Genomic DNA, 14788 nt, shown 5'->3' on the forward strand with positions numbered 1-14788 from the left:
GGCGCGGCTGGAGCCCGTGTGCCGGAGGGACCGACCCACACGAGACGCGAGCGGCTCGAGGCGACGGGCGCGGAGGCTGCGACTCGAGCTGCGACCGCGGGACCGGGCGCGAGGCGGCTGCGGCGGCTGTGCGTGCCGCGGGCGGACAACCCCCTACGGCCCCGCCCACGCCGCGTGACGCAGCCGGCCCCGCCCACCAGCCCGCGCGCGGCCTCCGCCCCGGCCCCGCCCCGGCCCCTTCCGCTTCTCGGGTTTCCACTCCCCGGCTCAGCTTGCTACCGCCTCCCGGGTATCCCCTTCTTCGCTGGTGCCCCTCGACAAGCCCCGTGCTTCACTTCACCCGGCTCGCTGCGCCCTAGCTTCTCCAGACGATCCCCCACCCACCCTGGACCTGCAGACCCCAGCCCTGCCAGGCCACCCGACGCGTGGGCCCCTGGGAGTTGTAGTTCACCCTGGGATGGGGTGATATGTTGGGGAGATCAAGGACAAAGGGGCGGTCAAGACTACATCTCCCAGTGGTCATAGCGGGCAGATGAAGGACGATTGAGGAGGAGGTGTGGGGCGCGGGGGTGGGGGGGAGGTCTAATTCCGCGGCTACTGGGGACCCCTGGCGGGGACTTAAGGCTGCCAGAGTCCGAGCGAGTGCTGATTCACTGCCCCGCCCCATATTCTCCGGGAAATTACTGGGGGAGGGGGCCAGGACCTCAGCCCTGGACTTTGTTTCCGAGATAAAGCAGCTGGCCCCCGGGAGACTGGGAAGATGGGACGCATTCACTATTGATCCAAACTGGCTGGGTAGTACCCACCTCAGAGATGGTTGAATTAAGAGTCAAACCTTGGGGGGACTGCCACCCTCCCCCACAAGGTTCCATCTCTCCTTCCCCGCCTCGAGGTTCTTGGACCTGACAGGTGGAAATGTGGAAAGATAAATACTGGCCAGGCATTCTGGTTAATATAAGGAAAGGATGCAGCTGTTTGCAGCCTGACCCCTGGGGAGCCCTTTCTTCCTCTCCAGGGTGGGGCGTTAAAGATTCAATTCAGTTACCAGAGCCAATGAATGCTTACCATTGGGTTGTGTCTGGGGGTTGACCAACACTTCTCTCCCCGCGTAGGATATACACGCTGGGGTCAGGCTGACTAATTCTTGCTTACATGCTTCCCTTTTTTTGATATTCCATGTAGCTCACATACCCCAAAGTTTTGAGTGCACATTTTATTTATTTGGTACTTATCTATTGAGCACCTACTATATTCCAAGAGCTGTTCTAAGCAATGCGGTACACCAGTGAACAACAACAACACAAAATTCTGCCCAAGAAAATAGGCTAAAGATAATGGGTAGAGTACGTTAGAAAATTATACCTAGTTAAAAAAAATTAGTGGGCATGAAGTGTTGTGTATGAGAACTGAGAATGAGGGAATTTCTGTGAAGGAATAGTCCAGGCTCTATGCTGGGCACTGGAGGAAGAGAGCATGGAACCCTGCCCTCAAGGAATTCAGAATGTGTTAAGTACTAGTGTTTTGTTTTTTAATTCTTTCATGCTAGATAGAAAAAGGTTTTGTTTTTTGTTGTTTGGTGTGTGGTTTTTTGGGTTTTTTTTTGGGGGGGGGGGCCTGCTCCTAGGCAGCTTCCCAACCATGGATTGAACCCTGGCCCAGCGCAGCAAGAGAACAGAGTCCTAACCATTGGACCCCCAAGGAATTCCCAGGAAGAGGTTCTGAAAAGCTGGTAACATTTCTAACCCACTCCCTTAAAAATGTATAGGATTTAAAATAAATTAATTAATTAAAGTGAAATGAAAGGCAAAAACAAAAAAAAAAAAACTTTTTAAGAAAAAAAAAGATCTGTAGAATTTGAAAGCAGGCAGAGGGGACAAACAAGGGACTCAGAGGCAGATTTCTCCCTGACATATGTATTGTAAGACAGAGAATCCAGTGTGTTTGGTGCCTGAAGTGATGGGTAGTAGGGACTGGGGACTGAACTTGGGGAGTTCCAGAACTTGGGGAGCCCTGAATGGCAGGCCAGGGAGTGAAGTCTTTCTTCCCAAATAAATAGAATACCTGTGAGAGATTTTAACCAGGGCAGGAAAGGACTAGGCTTGCATTTGGTTTCCATCATCGTTGCTTCCCCAGTGCTGAGTACAGCGCCTGGCACAGCATCCATATGTAGAATGTGTGAAATGAAGAAATGAATGAATGCACGCATGTGTTCAGGGAGACTCCTCTGGCAGGAGTGGAGGAGATGGCCTGAGTGAGAAGAGCCTAGAAATAGCTCTCTTCACCCCTCCTCCAACATGGGATCTGGTCCCTCCTCTCTTACTACACCACCTAGCAACATGAAATCCTGCTGGTGAATAAACCCTCCCACTTCCTTCTGTCTCTTACATGCCTATTTGCCAAGTCCTTCCTCTTCCTTTCTCTTCCTCCCTGCAGGACAGGCCTCAATCTTTCTGGCCCGGGCATCCCAGGTCTGTAAGAAGGAACCATTACAGCCAACCGTGCTTGTCCGCAGGTAGATTAAATGGATCAGTGATTCAGGACCCAGTCAGTGATGCAGGACCCAGAAGCTAAATCTCAGGAACTTTGGCACATTTCAGGCTGCCTTTCTCCACCTCACTTCTTTCCCTGACCAGTTCAATGGAAAGGGGGAAAAAAAAAAAAAATCCAGGCCAAATCTGTTGGGGGAAACAGTAAAGCTGATGCAAAGAAAAGGATTTTCTAAAGGGAAACAGGAATATCAGCAATCTCCATGTTGAGACCCCTCTCTGATGGCCCTGCCTTCCTTTCCCTTTCGATTCTTTTTAAGACTCTAGGCTTACTGCTGCAGCTGCCCAGTGGCCCCAGCTGTTTAGAGGGCTGCTTTACAGGCATGGAGACATGACATAGAGCAAGTGGCTTAGTATTCTGGTTTCCTCCTCCACGCTGTGTGGTACTGCTGAAAGAAATGTGGAGCAGGGACGGGGAGAGCCAGCCATGCTGCCTTCTGCCTGGCCCCCAGCTCTGTGTGCAAGACCTGTGTTCTCTCTGGCTCTTAATTTCCCCACCTTTGAAGTGAGGAATTAAACTCAATGCTCCACCCAGCCATGATGAGTTCTAGATTAGAGTCAGCCTGTTCCTCATCTGAAATGGAAGGCTGTTCACATTCTTTAGCTGTGGAAGCAGGGAATCTGTCTACAGACCTGGGAGCTGCTTCAGTGCCAGAGCTGAGAGGCTCAGAGTCATCTTTGTTTTTTATTTTATTTTTAAATATTTTCTGGCTGTGCAGCTTGTGAGATCTTGGATCCCGGCCAGGATCAAACCTGCACCCTGTACAGAGAAAGCCCAGAGTCTTAACCGTTGGACCACCAGGGAAGTCCCCATCTCGGTTTTTTTTAGACACAGAGATATCAGCTGTATGACTGGCCAATGGTCACACATCAGCGACCCCTAGAGCCTGAATTCAAACCCAGGCAGATCTTCTGGACTTCAGGCAGTAAGGGCACCCTTTCCTGCCCAAACTGTTGAGAGTCTACCTCTCAGGAAAGGAGGAGCCTTGTCCTCTGGGGACCGACTTGACACAGGGGCACTGGGCAGGTGCCCTGTGTGGCTAACCCTTTGCTCCATCTCCAGTGCTGGAGGATATGACCTTTAGAGGTATCTTCTTGGGGCTGAGTTGGCCGACAAACAGGCCAGCTGGAGACATTAGTGTCCTGCTGTTTCTGGGCAGTCGTAAATCACTGCAGCCCCATCCCCTGGCTCCTGGCTTCCTCCTGCGGCTAGAAAGCTCCCTGATTGGTGCGGAGGCAGCAACAGCAGCAGCAGCAGCAGCATCTTCTGAAGCAGACCAGTAACGCTCCCCACCCTGTCCTCTGGGAACACTTCCCAGCTGCTGCCCTAACAGGCAGGTCTGCAGTAGGGGCAGGGCGAATGACAGATTCACAGGCAAAGGACGACAGGGAGATCTCAGTGGGCTGTCTCTCTCCCTGAGGATATGGGAGCCACTAGTGGAGGAAGCCTGTGCTGGGAGGCAGGACCCACCAGTTGAAGCCTTGACTTTGATATTGATCCTGCGGAGTGACCTTGAACAAGAGGCTTTACCTCTCTGGGCCTCAGATTGTACATCTGTAAAATAACAGAATTGGATGGATGCTTCTTAAGGTCCTCCAGCCTGTCAATTACCCTACCTGAGTGTCTCCCCAGCGTCTCCAGTATAAGAACTGAAAGATGGTTCTATATGTGCTTCCCATCTTCTCCTGGGCTTCCCTGGTGGTTCAGATGGTAAACAATCTGCCTGCAATGCAGGAGACCTGGGTTCAATCCCTGGGTTGGGAAGATCCCCTGGAGAAGGAAATGGCAACCCACTCCAGAACTCTTGCCTGGGAAATCCCATGGACAGAGGAACCTGGCGGGCTACAGTCCATGGGGTTGCAAAGAGTTGGACACGACTGAGTAACTAACACTTTGATCTTCTCCTTCCCTCGCCTTGGCTTTGCCATGCGTGCCACTCCCATTGCATATGCATCAAAATCCCTGCTCCCTAGCCTGGAGTTCACAGGCTTCTCCCGAGGTTCCTTCCTACCTCCCTGGCTACATCTCACATAGGACACTTGACTGGCATTTCCTGACCAGGCAGTGCCCTCTTCTTACTTTGGGCCTTTTCAAAGGCTGGGATAGGAGTGGGAGGATGGGACAGGAATCAGGGGTGAGGGACCAACAGAGAAGCAGGGCCAGAATACTGGCCACGCAAAGGTGTTGCCCAGCAGTGGATCTCAACTCCTTCAACTCTTTCCCCCCATACCGTCCCACCTCTTCAGCCTTTAGACACTGCATGTTGAACTGACCACTCCCCCAGGAGCTCCCTCCAGCTCCCAGCACTGGTTCTAGACCTTGTCACTGCGTATAGGACTTTGTCTTCCCCTATGGTCTTACAAGTGGATTTCTCAAAGACAGATCTATCTGAGTCACCTCAGAGCTCTGAGCCTGGCATGGAGCAGATGCTCAAGGAAGTTTTGTTCAATGAAAAAGGCTCTGCTTCAAGAATGAATCACCTGGCGATGGTCTTACCTCTTGAAGAGGACTTAAAAGGTTTTGCCTCCAAACAAATGGCCATGATCAAATTGTGGCCAAAACTCAGGAAGGCAGAAGTGTAGACAAATCCAGGAACAGATAGGGCCACAGCCAGACAGGACGGTCTTTAAGAAGAGCCAGACAGGATTTCAAAGACAGCCTCTTGACATGGGGCTGACAACCACAGAAATTCTCTGTTCCGTGTGTCTGACCACTGCTCACCAAACCAGCTTCCCTAAATCTAGGGTCTCTCAGATCCTCTAAAACTGATTGGGCTGAAAGGAGGGAGAGATTGAAAAGTCTGATACATCTTTCCATTTCAAGTTTTGCATTCCCCTAAAGAGGCCCACTTCAAAGTTTACCACACCAAGGGAATGTTCATCTCCATTAAAAAAAAAAAAAAAGCAAAATAGGCCTTTGTTGGATTTCCCTGGTAGTCCAGTGGTTAAGATTTCATGCTTCCACTGCAAGGGGCACGAGCTGGATCCCTAGTCGGGGAAGTTCCATGTGCTGTGTGGTCTGTCTCCATTCACAAGAGATGGACTTTCCAGGGCAGAGGAGCCTAGGATAGAATCGTCTCCTCAAACTCATCTGTGTGAACTTGGGCCAAGTGCTTCTCCAATATGGACCTCCCATTACACCCCCCAAATCTCAAAGGGAACTCTCCATCATGCCCCCTGAATGTGTTCTTGACTCTGAATGTGTTCATGCCCTCTGGATGAGTAGAGGGGTCTGAAGTCAAGGTCTTGATGCTTGACTCCAACAAAGAGCAAATGACTCAGCGGGGAGCCACAGTGATGGGGCTGGTGGCAACCTACCTACCACAGGGAATGAAGCAGGGGCTTTCTGTTTTTAGAAAACGCCAAGCTTCCCTGGTGGCTTAGACAGTATAGAATCTGCCTACAATGCAGGAGACCCGGGTTTGATCCCTGGGTGGGGAAGACCCCTGGAGAAGGAAATGGACACCCATCCCAGTATTCTTGCCTGGAAAATCCCATGGACAGAGGAGCCTGGCTGGCTACAGTCCATGGGGTTGCAAAGAGTCAGACATGACTGAATGACTAACAAGCTGCAGAGAGCCCATCAGTTTCGGTTCATTTCCAGGAGGCAATTTCTCCACCAGCTGGAGCTGTCCAGTGATGGCCTGGGCTGAGTCTGGGCAGGGTGGGACTGGAATCAGGGGTGAGGGACCAGTAGAGAAGCAAGGCCAGAAGACTGGCCACTCGGAGGTAATGCCCAGCAGTGGTTCTCAACTTGGCTGTGCATCGCAGTCCCCCAACATCCAAGGGAGGAGAAATAAAACCCGTTCTGAGAAAGCCCTGAGGCTAGGAATCTCAGAACGGATCAGCTTCTGCCCTTTGGATTCTTCAGCCAGAGCAGATGTCAAGCAAGGGAGAGATGGGGTCCGATTTGCATTTCAGAATGGCCACTCTGCCAATACCCAGACAAGGGGAACTTGTCTAGAATCCAGAGTCTCAGGTCCAATAGAGTGGATCAGAACCTCCAACCATGGGGCCTGGGAACCTGAAACTCTCTGGGGGATTCTGCCACCATCAGTGGTCTGCCAGAATGATCTCGAAAGACCCTGGGAACCCTGAAGAAGGCCATGCTAGGCTGCTCAAAGAGGAAGTGGCATGGCCATGAGGCCTCAGAGAGCTGGCCGAAGAGGTACAGAACTGGCATTTTCTTGCATTGGCTACTCTGCAGAGTCAGCCCAGCACTAATGCTTCCAGACTGCAAACCCCACTTGATCATGTAATAGGAACGCGGGTGTGCTGACGCAGCGGGCAGACTGGAGCCCAGGCTGCACTAGGGGACGGGAGGTAGGCACAGACACTCAGCACCAACTCCGCGCTCTGAGCCTGGGGATAGACAGGAGCAAAAGGCACTCCCTCCGCAGCAAGCCTGAAGCGAATTGAGATGACTCAGGAGCATGGGGCTTGCCCTGTCTTCTAGGTTTCAGAACCAACCAGAGTTTCCCTCCCTGACTTCCCAGACAGGTTGGTAAACCAGAAGGGACAGCAGGAGGACCTTTGTTCATCCAATAGAGAAATCCCTTATATAGCACCGCACCTGCTGTGCATCAGCCCTTGCCGCACACCTCTGGCCACAGGTAGTTTACCGTTTCCTGAACCCTCGCTTCCTCTGTGGGACAACACTCAGGTTCCCACGTCCTTCTCCCCATTGTTCCTTATATTCTACCTTTGGACGTCATAAGAAAAAGGAGAGCCCTTCTTCTCCCCCAAAGCCTTTTACATTTAAGGCCAGAACAGATAAAGCCCTTTTGTCTCCACACTGAACAAATTTCTCCAGGAACAAAGAGTAGATTTTAGCACGTTCCTTCCCCCCACCCCCCCTCCATCTATAATGTCCGGTGCATGACGGGAATGGAGAGATGGCCAAAGAGATGGATGACCAAGATATATGGTACTGAGCTCCTGACCTCTCTCCTCGTCCAAGCCAAGAAACCTGTGCCCAGGGACTTCCCTGGTGGTCCAGTGCTTAAGACTCTGCATTCCCAATGCAGGGGGCCCAGGTTCGATCCCTGGCCAGGGAGCTAGATCCCATATATTACAACTAGGAAAAAAAGAGAGTGAGAGAGAAGAAAGAAATGTGTGCCCAGAGGGTTATACAAGGCCTAAGAGCACTTTATGACAAGTGGAGATTGGGCCTCCAACCCCAGGCAGGGCAGTCACACCAACTTGGGCTGAGCCAGGTGCCTGTATCAGAGGCTGCCTCAAAGTCTATAATCTCTCCCCCTAAGTCTTCATCTTGTTTCTAACACTCAGATGGCAAGGAAAGGCCACTAAGTGAGAAAACACAGGAGCGCATATGCATTTATCCCCATTCTTCCACGCTATAGATGAGGGGTCCAAGGCACAGAGAGGTTATGTAACCTGTCTAGGTCACACAGCTAGTAAATGGAAGGGCTGAGTCATGAAGGAGGTTCACATGTCTCCTGTACTTCACTGGAGGGGTGGAGGCAGGCCCGACTCCCCACACACAGCTGGGTTTAATTCTAACCACTCCCATGGGAGGATGCAGATCAAGCTGGGTAGGAGGAGGAGCCTGACAGAGGAAGTGAATGACCTGCTCTCTCATGAGAGTGGGAAGGAGTGTATTCCCCAGGAGGATGAGTCCAAGCCAAGGCCCTCCTGGAGAAGTTGGAGGGACAGCAGTTTCCAGGCATCCTGCCCAAGGCAGTGGCTGTCCATGCTGGATTCAGGGACCTGGGGCTGCAAACAACACTGGAGACTGGCTGAACCAATGATGGGCTAAATAACCTTAAACAAATCACACATCTTCTCTGGATCTCTGTTAATTCTGGAACGCAGAACTAATGATCCATCAGCACAGAAAAAGCCACTTGGGTTAATACTAAAACCTTGACACTTTCTGCTCTTTGTTGAAATAACCTGACCTCTAATCACCCTGTGCAAATCAGAAGCCTTCAAAGAAAACTTTGGGGATTTCCTGGGTTTGGGGGCATCAGGGAGGGGAGGATAAATAAAACCAGTCCCAAGAAAGTCCTGAGGTTGGGAATCTGAGACTGGATTGGATCAGATTGGACCAGATTCTGCCCTTTGGATTTTTCAGCCAGGGGAGATTTCAAGCAAGGGAGAAGAGGAGTCAGGTTTGCATTTTAGAATGGTCACTCTGGAAGCTGGAGTAGAGGGTGGGCCAGATGGGGAGACCAGAGGAAGGGAGACCACTGGGGTGGGGGTGTTCCTATAACAGCCACTGTGGGAGGTGTGGGAGTGAGGGTAGGGCAGCAGTGGTGACCGGAGGAAATGCCCAGCACGACTCCTAGACAAGTGGGTGGACAGGGAGAGTCCCATTCTCCTCGACAGAGCAGGGTTAAGGGAAAAATGACAAGTTCAGTTTGGGAGGTGAGATGCCCAGATTGGGTCCCAACATAGAAATTTGAGTTTGCAGTGGGTGGTGGACCCATTGGCCTTTAAAGGATATAAATGGGGGACTTCCCTGGTGGTCCAGTGGCTAAGACTCTGCACTCCCAATGTAAGGGGGCCCGGGTTCAATCCCTGGTCAGGGAACTAGATCCAGTATGCTGCTGCTGAAGATCCCAAGGGCCACAACTAAGACTTGGTGCAGCCAAATAAATAAATTAAATGTAGTTTTTTAAATGAAGAGTATAAATGAGCAGGGAGTGATGTATGGGGTTGAGGCAGAAGGCAGATGGGCCCTGCCCGCCCCTTCCTCCCACAGTAAAGCTATTGGAGATTCATTCCCTATGGACTGCAACTCCAAGAATAGCAGGACAACTAAGGGAGGAGGCTGGGCCCTGCCCAGACCACATATTTCATTTCTCAAAGTCAGGAGACCTCCCCAACCACACGTGTGCAGAAAAGGCTTCTTGGAGGTTAAAGGAGAGTCATGTCAAGGGATGTTCCTTACCCAGACGCCTTTTCGGTAAAATCCATCTTGGCTAAGAAACGCGTGCACACACGTGGGAGGATCCTGAGATGGACCAAATATAGACTGTGAACCAGGCAAATCAAAATGATTGGCTAAAGGAAACCCAGAAGAAATACCCCACAAAAGTAATTCTAACTGCCACGAGGGCGCAATTCCAGAACTCTCCCTCTGAGTCTGTGCACGTGCGTATCTATCCACACATACTGTACTTGTTTCCTCTTAATAAACACTTTACTTGCTTCACTACTTTCCGTTTTTATGGGAATTCTTTTCTGCAAAGCTGAAGGCCAGGGCCCTTGTCACTGATCATGGGTCTAGTAGCTAGAGTCTGGTGCTTTCTCCATCGTGACCCAGCTTCAATCTCTGGCTCAGAACCCAAGCCCGGCTCCAAGCCAGTGCAGGCCGAGGCCACCCGAGATCAGGGTGGGCCAGTGAACACGGGCTCTGGAGACCTGGAGGGATCACCAGGAAGCACTAGATGTGACCATCCATTCCTCACGGTGCCAAGTGCCTCCAGAAACCTGGAAGGACACAGAGCAGGCCTTTGCTGAGCTAGGGCATCTTTGTCAACCTTGGCAAGTGAGATTTTAGTGGAGTTGAGCTGTAAGTGGCTCAGGATGGCAGGGGTTAGCAAGGTGGTGAATCAGAATTTGGAAATGACTGTTGTCTCTCTCTTTTTTTCAATTTAATTTTAATTTTATTCTAGAGTACAGTTGACTTACAATACTGTGTTACAGAAATGACTATCTTCATCAGTCATTTAATAGATGAAGGAGGGAGAAGCAGATATTGCTGGTGGCTCAGGACCGAGGGAGGGTTTTCTTTGTATGCAAAAGGCTGGGGGTTGTTTAAAAGCCTCGGGGAGAGTCTGGAGAGTGAGAGGCTGGAAGGATGGGGGTAAGGTGGGAGGAGCGGGTAGATAAATTGATGTGGGAGAGGTCTGGAGCCCTGGAGGAGAGGCCAGCGGGGAAGGAAGGCAGGTGGAGACTTTCGAGTGGAGAGCAGGGAGGTTCCTGGGAAACTTCTTCCCCAAGAAGAAGCTGAAGTCATCTGCTGAGTCATGGGAGGAGGAGGGGAAGAGGCTGGTGAACAGGCTGAAGGTTTGAGGGAGCCTCTGGGGAGGGTGGGGGAGTGAGCTGGGAGAAGAACCAGCTGGGCCTGGAGGCCGCGTGCACCGGAACCCCATCTGCTGGGTCCTGTGGTTTTCTTCAGCAGTTCTCACTCAGCACTGTGGATCAGGAGCTGCGAAGGTGGAGGTCAGGCCACCCAGGGCAGGCAGTGGTCGGCTGTGGCCAAGAGACTGGGGGCCAAGAGGGCTCAATATATCAAAGGAGTGGGTGCTAGGACTGGCCAAGGACATGGATGGGGCAAGGTGGGGAAATCAAGGCAGGAGGAGGTCAGAGGCCGGAAGGCTCAGGGACAGGGAAGAGCAGGTAGAGGGAGCAGTGAAGTGGGGGTGCCAGAGCATCAGGAGAGTGGGAAGCCCCCCCAAGAGCAGCAGGAAATTCTGGAGAATGTACAGGCTCTAGAGCAAAGACTCTCTTGAGAGGCTCCAGTTGAAGACACCATGTCCTGTGGATGCTGGAAGTCCCCAGGATGAGGCAGGGCCTGGGGAAGGAGGAAAATGACCACTAGGGGTCAAAGGCTCAGGAAGGCCACCCAGGACCAGGCTTTGAGGGCACAGGGATAGTTCACAGAGCTACAAGCTTTGGGCCCCAAGGAAGGGGGTCTGCCCAGGGGGTTTGGAAGAAGCAGCGTGGCACATGGGGCAGCTAGTGGCTTGAACCTTCATGTCTTTCCATTCTGCCAGGCACAGGGCCCTGCCACCCTTGCATCTTGCTCCCGTAACTCTGATCTCTGGGCCAACACTTCTACCTCGGGAGGAAGACGGGATGATTTGGGCCTCCTGAACTTCACAACCAGAGAAGAGGAAGCCAAGGGCTTGAGCAAAGGGGAGTGTGGCCACGGTATTCCCCTGCCATGTACTTGCTTTGTCCACTGGGTCATGCAGGTGGCTAAGAACAGGCAGCAGGCAGAGTAGGGGCCGCCGTAATTCCCCAGGTGCTGAAGGTCCTGGGGCTACTCCTGGGGCAGGGAAAGATCAAGGAGGAGGCCGCGAGGCAGGCAACAAAAAAAAAAAAGAGAGAAAAGAGAAATAAACAGAGACAGAGGGACAAGGATCCGACAGGACAGAGAGACAGACAGGAAAGCAGGATGGCTGAGACAGAATCGTGGAGAGAAGGTGCTGAGCTCACTGGCCACGTGCCCATGGCTCATTCCGGAAGCTGCTGGGATGGACCCAATCAGTGCAAGATGGATGGCTGTTCTGGGAAGGCAGAGGCCGCCAGGCCAGGCAGCCACAGCATCCCTTCCATCTGCACCACCTGCTGCAGGAAGCCCAGTCAGGTGACTCTTGCTAAAGACTGAAGAGTGCCCCCAGGGTTTCCTCAAGGGCAGCAGGAAGTGGGAGAAGAAGGGGTCTGCTTTGGAGGCATGAACACAGCACTCCCCCCCAACCCCAGTCTGCCTCTCACTAACTGTGAGGTCTGGCAGCCATTAACCTCCCTTCATCGCCATCAGTAAGATGGAAAGAGCCACCCAATGCTCAGCGGTTGTGACATGTCTTCACCTGCCCCACAGGGTCCTGAGTAACCTGGGCGTCAAGGCTGTCCTTCAGGTCTCACAAGAACTTGGAGGCAACTGACGTCTTCTGTTCCTGGCATCGTTTGAGGAGAGTTCCAAAAATCTGGCCAAGCCGTTTGGGCCAGAGGTGGGGAGTCAGGACATTAGGTTGTGACCCCAGTTCCCAGGGCTGCACCACTGCTAAAAGTGAAAGTCACTCAGTCGTGCCTGACTCTTTGCAACCCCATGGACTATACAGTCCATGGAATTCTCCAGGCCAGAGTACTGGAGCAGGTAGCCTTTCCCTTCTCCAGGGGATCTTCCCAACCCACGGATTGAAACCCAGGTCTCCCACATTGCAGGCAGATTCTTTACCAACTGAGCCATCAGATCAGATCAGTCGCTCAGTCATGTCCGACTCTTTGCGACCCCATGAATCGCAGCACGCCAGGCCTCCCTGTCCATCACCAACTCCCGGAGTTCACCCAGACTCACGTCCATCGAGTCAGTGATGCCATCCAACCATCTCATCCTCTGTCATCCCCTTCTCCTCCTGCCCCCAATCCCTGCCAGCATCAGACTCTTTTCCAATGAGTCAACTCTTTGCATGAGGTGGCCAAAGTACTGGAGTTTCAGCTTTAGCATCATTCCTTCCAAAGAAATCCCAGGGCTGATATCCCTCAGAATGGACTGGTTGGATCTCCCTGCAGTCCAAGGGACTCTCAAGAGTCTTCTCCAACACCATAGTTCAAAAGCATCAGTTCTTCGGCGCTCAGCCTTCTTCACAGTCCAACTCTCACATCCATACATGACCACAGGAAAAACCATAGCCTTGACTAGATGAACCTTTGTTGGCAAAGTAATGTCTCTGCTTTTGAATATGCTACCTAGGTTGGTCATAACTTTCCCTCCAAGGAGTAAGCGTCTTTTAATTTCATGGCTGCAGTCACCATCTGCAGTGATTTTGGAACCCAGAAAAATAAAGTCTGACACGGTTTCCACTGTTTCCCCATCTATTTCCCATGAAGTGGTGGGACAGGATGCCATGATCTTCATTTTCTGAATGTTGAGCTTTAAGCCAACTTTTTCACTCTCCACTTTCACTTTCATCAAGAGGCTTTTGAGTTCCTCTTCACTTTCTGCCATAAGGGTGGTGTCATCTGCATATCTGAGGTTATTGATATTTCTCCTGGCAATCTTGATTCCAGCTTGTGTTTCTTCCAGTCCAGCGTTTCAAACAATACTGGAGTGGGTAGCCTATCCCTTCTCCAGCAGATCTTCCCAACCCAGGAATCACTGATAAAGATCTCACTAATTAAAAGCTCCTCCCCAGGCTTCCCAGGTGGCTCAGTGGTAAAGAATCCACCTGCCAATAAGGAGACTCGGGTTCCATCCCTGGGTTGGGAAGAGCCCCAGGAGAAGGAAATGGCAACCCACTCCAGTATTCTGGCCTGGAGAATCCCACAGACAGAGAAGCCTGGCGGACTACAGTCTATAGTGTTGCAAAAGAGTCAGACACGACTGGAAGACTAAACAACAGCAACTCACCTCCCCTCACCCCTAAACCCTGGCACTTATGCTGGCTGCCAAGCTCCAACGACACAGGGACAAAAGGACACATATCATCGCTCTGTCCCACCTACCTAAGAGTTCTGCCCCAGATGGCAGCCCTCCACAACTGGGCCGGAGGAGACCCTCCTGATCATCAGGGTTGCCGGCACACTGGCCTCATTCTGCCTCCCCACCATTTACTTGTCCCTCCATTGATTCAAATGTTGGGTACTCATTAAGTGCATCATATCTGGCGGGTGAGACAAATAAAGACATGTGATGAGAAGACGAGCCCAGGATGCTGGGAAGGGACATCAAGGGGGCCCTAGTCCCGTCTATCCAAGTCCTTGGCCTCCAACTCCAGCTTAAGTGCTTCCTCTTCCAGAAGGCTTCCCAGAACTTCTTCTAGGAGTGACTTCTTTAAAAAAAAAAAAATTATTTATTTAATTTGGCTGTGCAAGGTCTCAGTTGCAGTACAAGGGCTCTTCGATCTTCCTTGCGCCATGGCGGCATGCAAACTCTTAGGTGCGGCATGTGGAACCCAGTTCCCTGACCAGGCATTGAACCCAGGCCCCTTGTATTGGGAATGCAGAATTAGCCCCTGAACCACCAGGGAAGTCCCTAGGAGTGACTCCTTCTGCTTCTGAGCCCACATTTCTCCAAAGCTGCATACACCAGGGTCTTACTCAAGGGCTAGGAATGTATATGCACAGTATCCTTACAGATTGTCTCCTCTTTGGGGTCAGAGTACAGATCCTATTCATCTTTGCATTCTATGGAACCCAGCACAGTTGCAGGGGATCAGAGGTCAATGGATACATATGTTTTTGAACCTCAGCAGAGTTCATCAGATGCATAATAGTTTATGTCTTTAAGCCTTAGTCTCTTCACTTGTTAAGTGGGGATAATAATTTTCACTTCCTGGCGAGGCCAGATGGATCAAATGAGATATTGTATGTGAAGTCCCTTGGCAAGCTGGAGGCTGCACAGCTCTGTGCAGTCGTGGGTTGTTGCTAATAATACTGCAATCTCGGGGCCGGAGTTGGACGCAGAGAGGCAGGGAGCAGGCGCCCCTCTGTCTGCAGCTTCTCCTCCTGTCTGACAGTGGCGGAGAGGCTCTCGGAGCTTAAAA

At 51.7% G+C, this 14788-nt stretch overlaps 1 non-coding gene across 1 annotated transcript; it reads left to right on the forward strand.

Moving 5' to 3' along the window:
* Positions 1 to 7530: 7530 nt before the first annotated feature.
* On the forward strand, positions 7531 to 7603 carry TRNAG-CCC (transfer RNA glycine (anticodon CCC)). The gene has a single exon. It is a non-coding gene; the product is annotated as a tRNA-Gly (tRNA).
* The last annotated feature ends 7185 nt before the right edge of the window (positions 7604 to 14788 follow it).

This window comes from Bos javanicus, chromosome 25 (genome assembly GCF_032452875.1).
Source record: "Bos javanicus breed banteng chromosome 25, ARS-OSU_banteng_1.0, whole genome shotgun sequence".
Classification (NCBI taxonomy): Eukaryota; Metazoa; Chordata; class Mammalia; order Artiodactyla; family Bovidae; genus Bos; species Bos javanicus.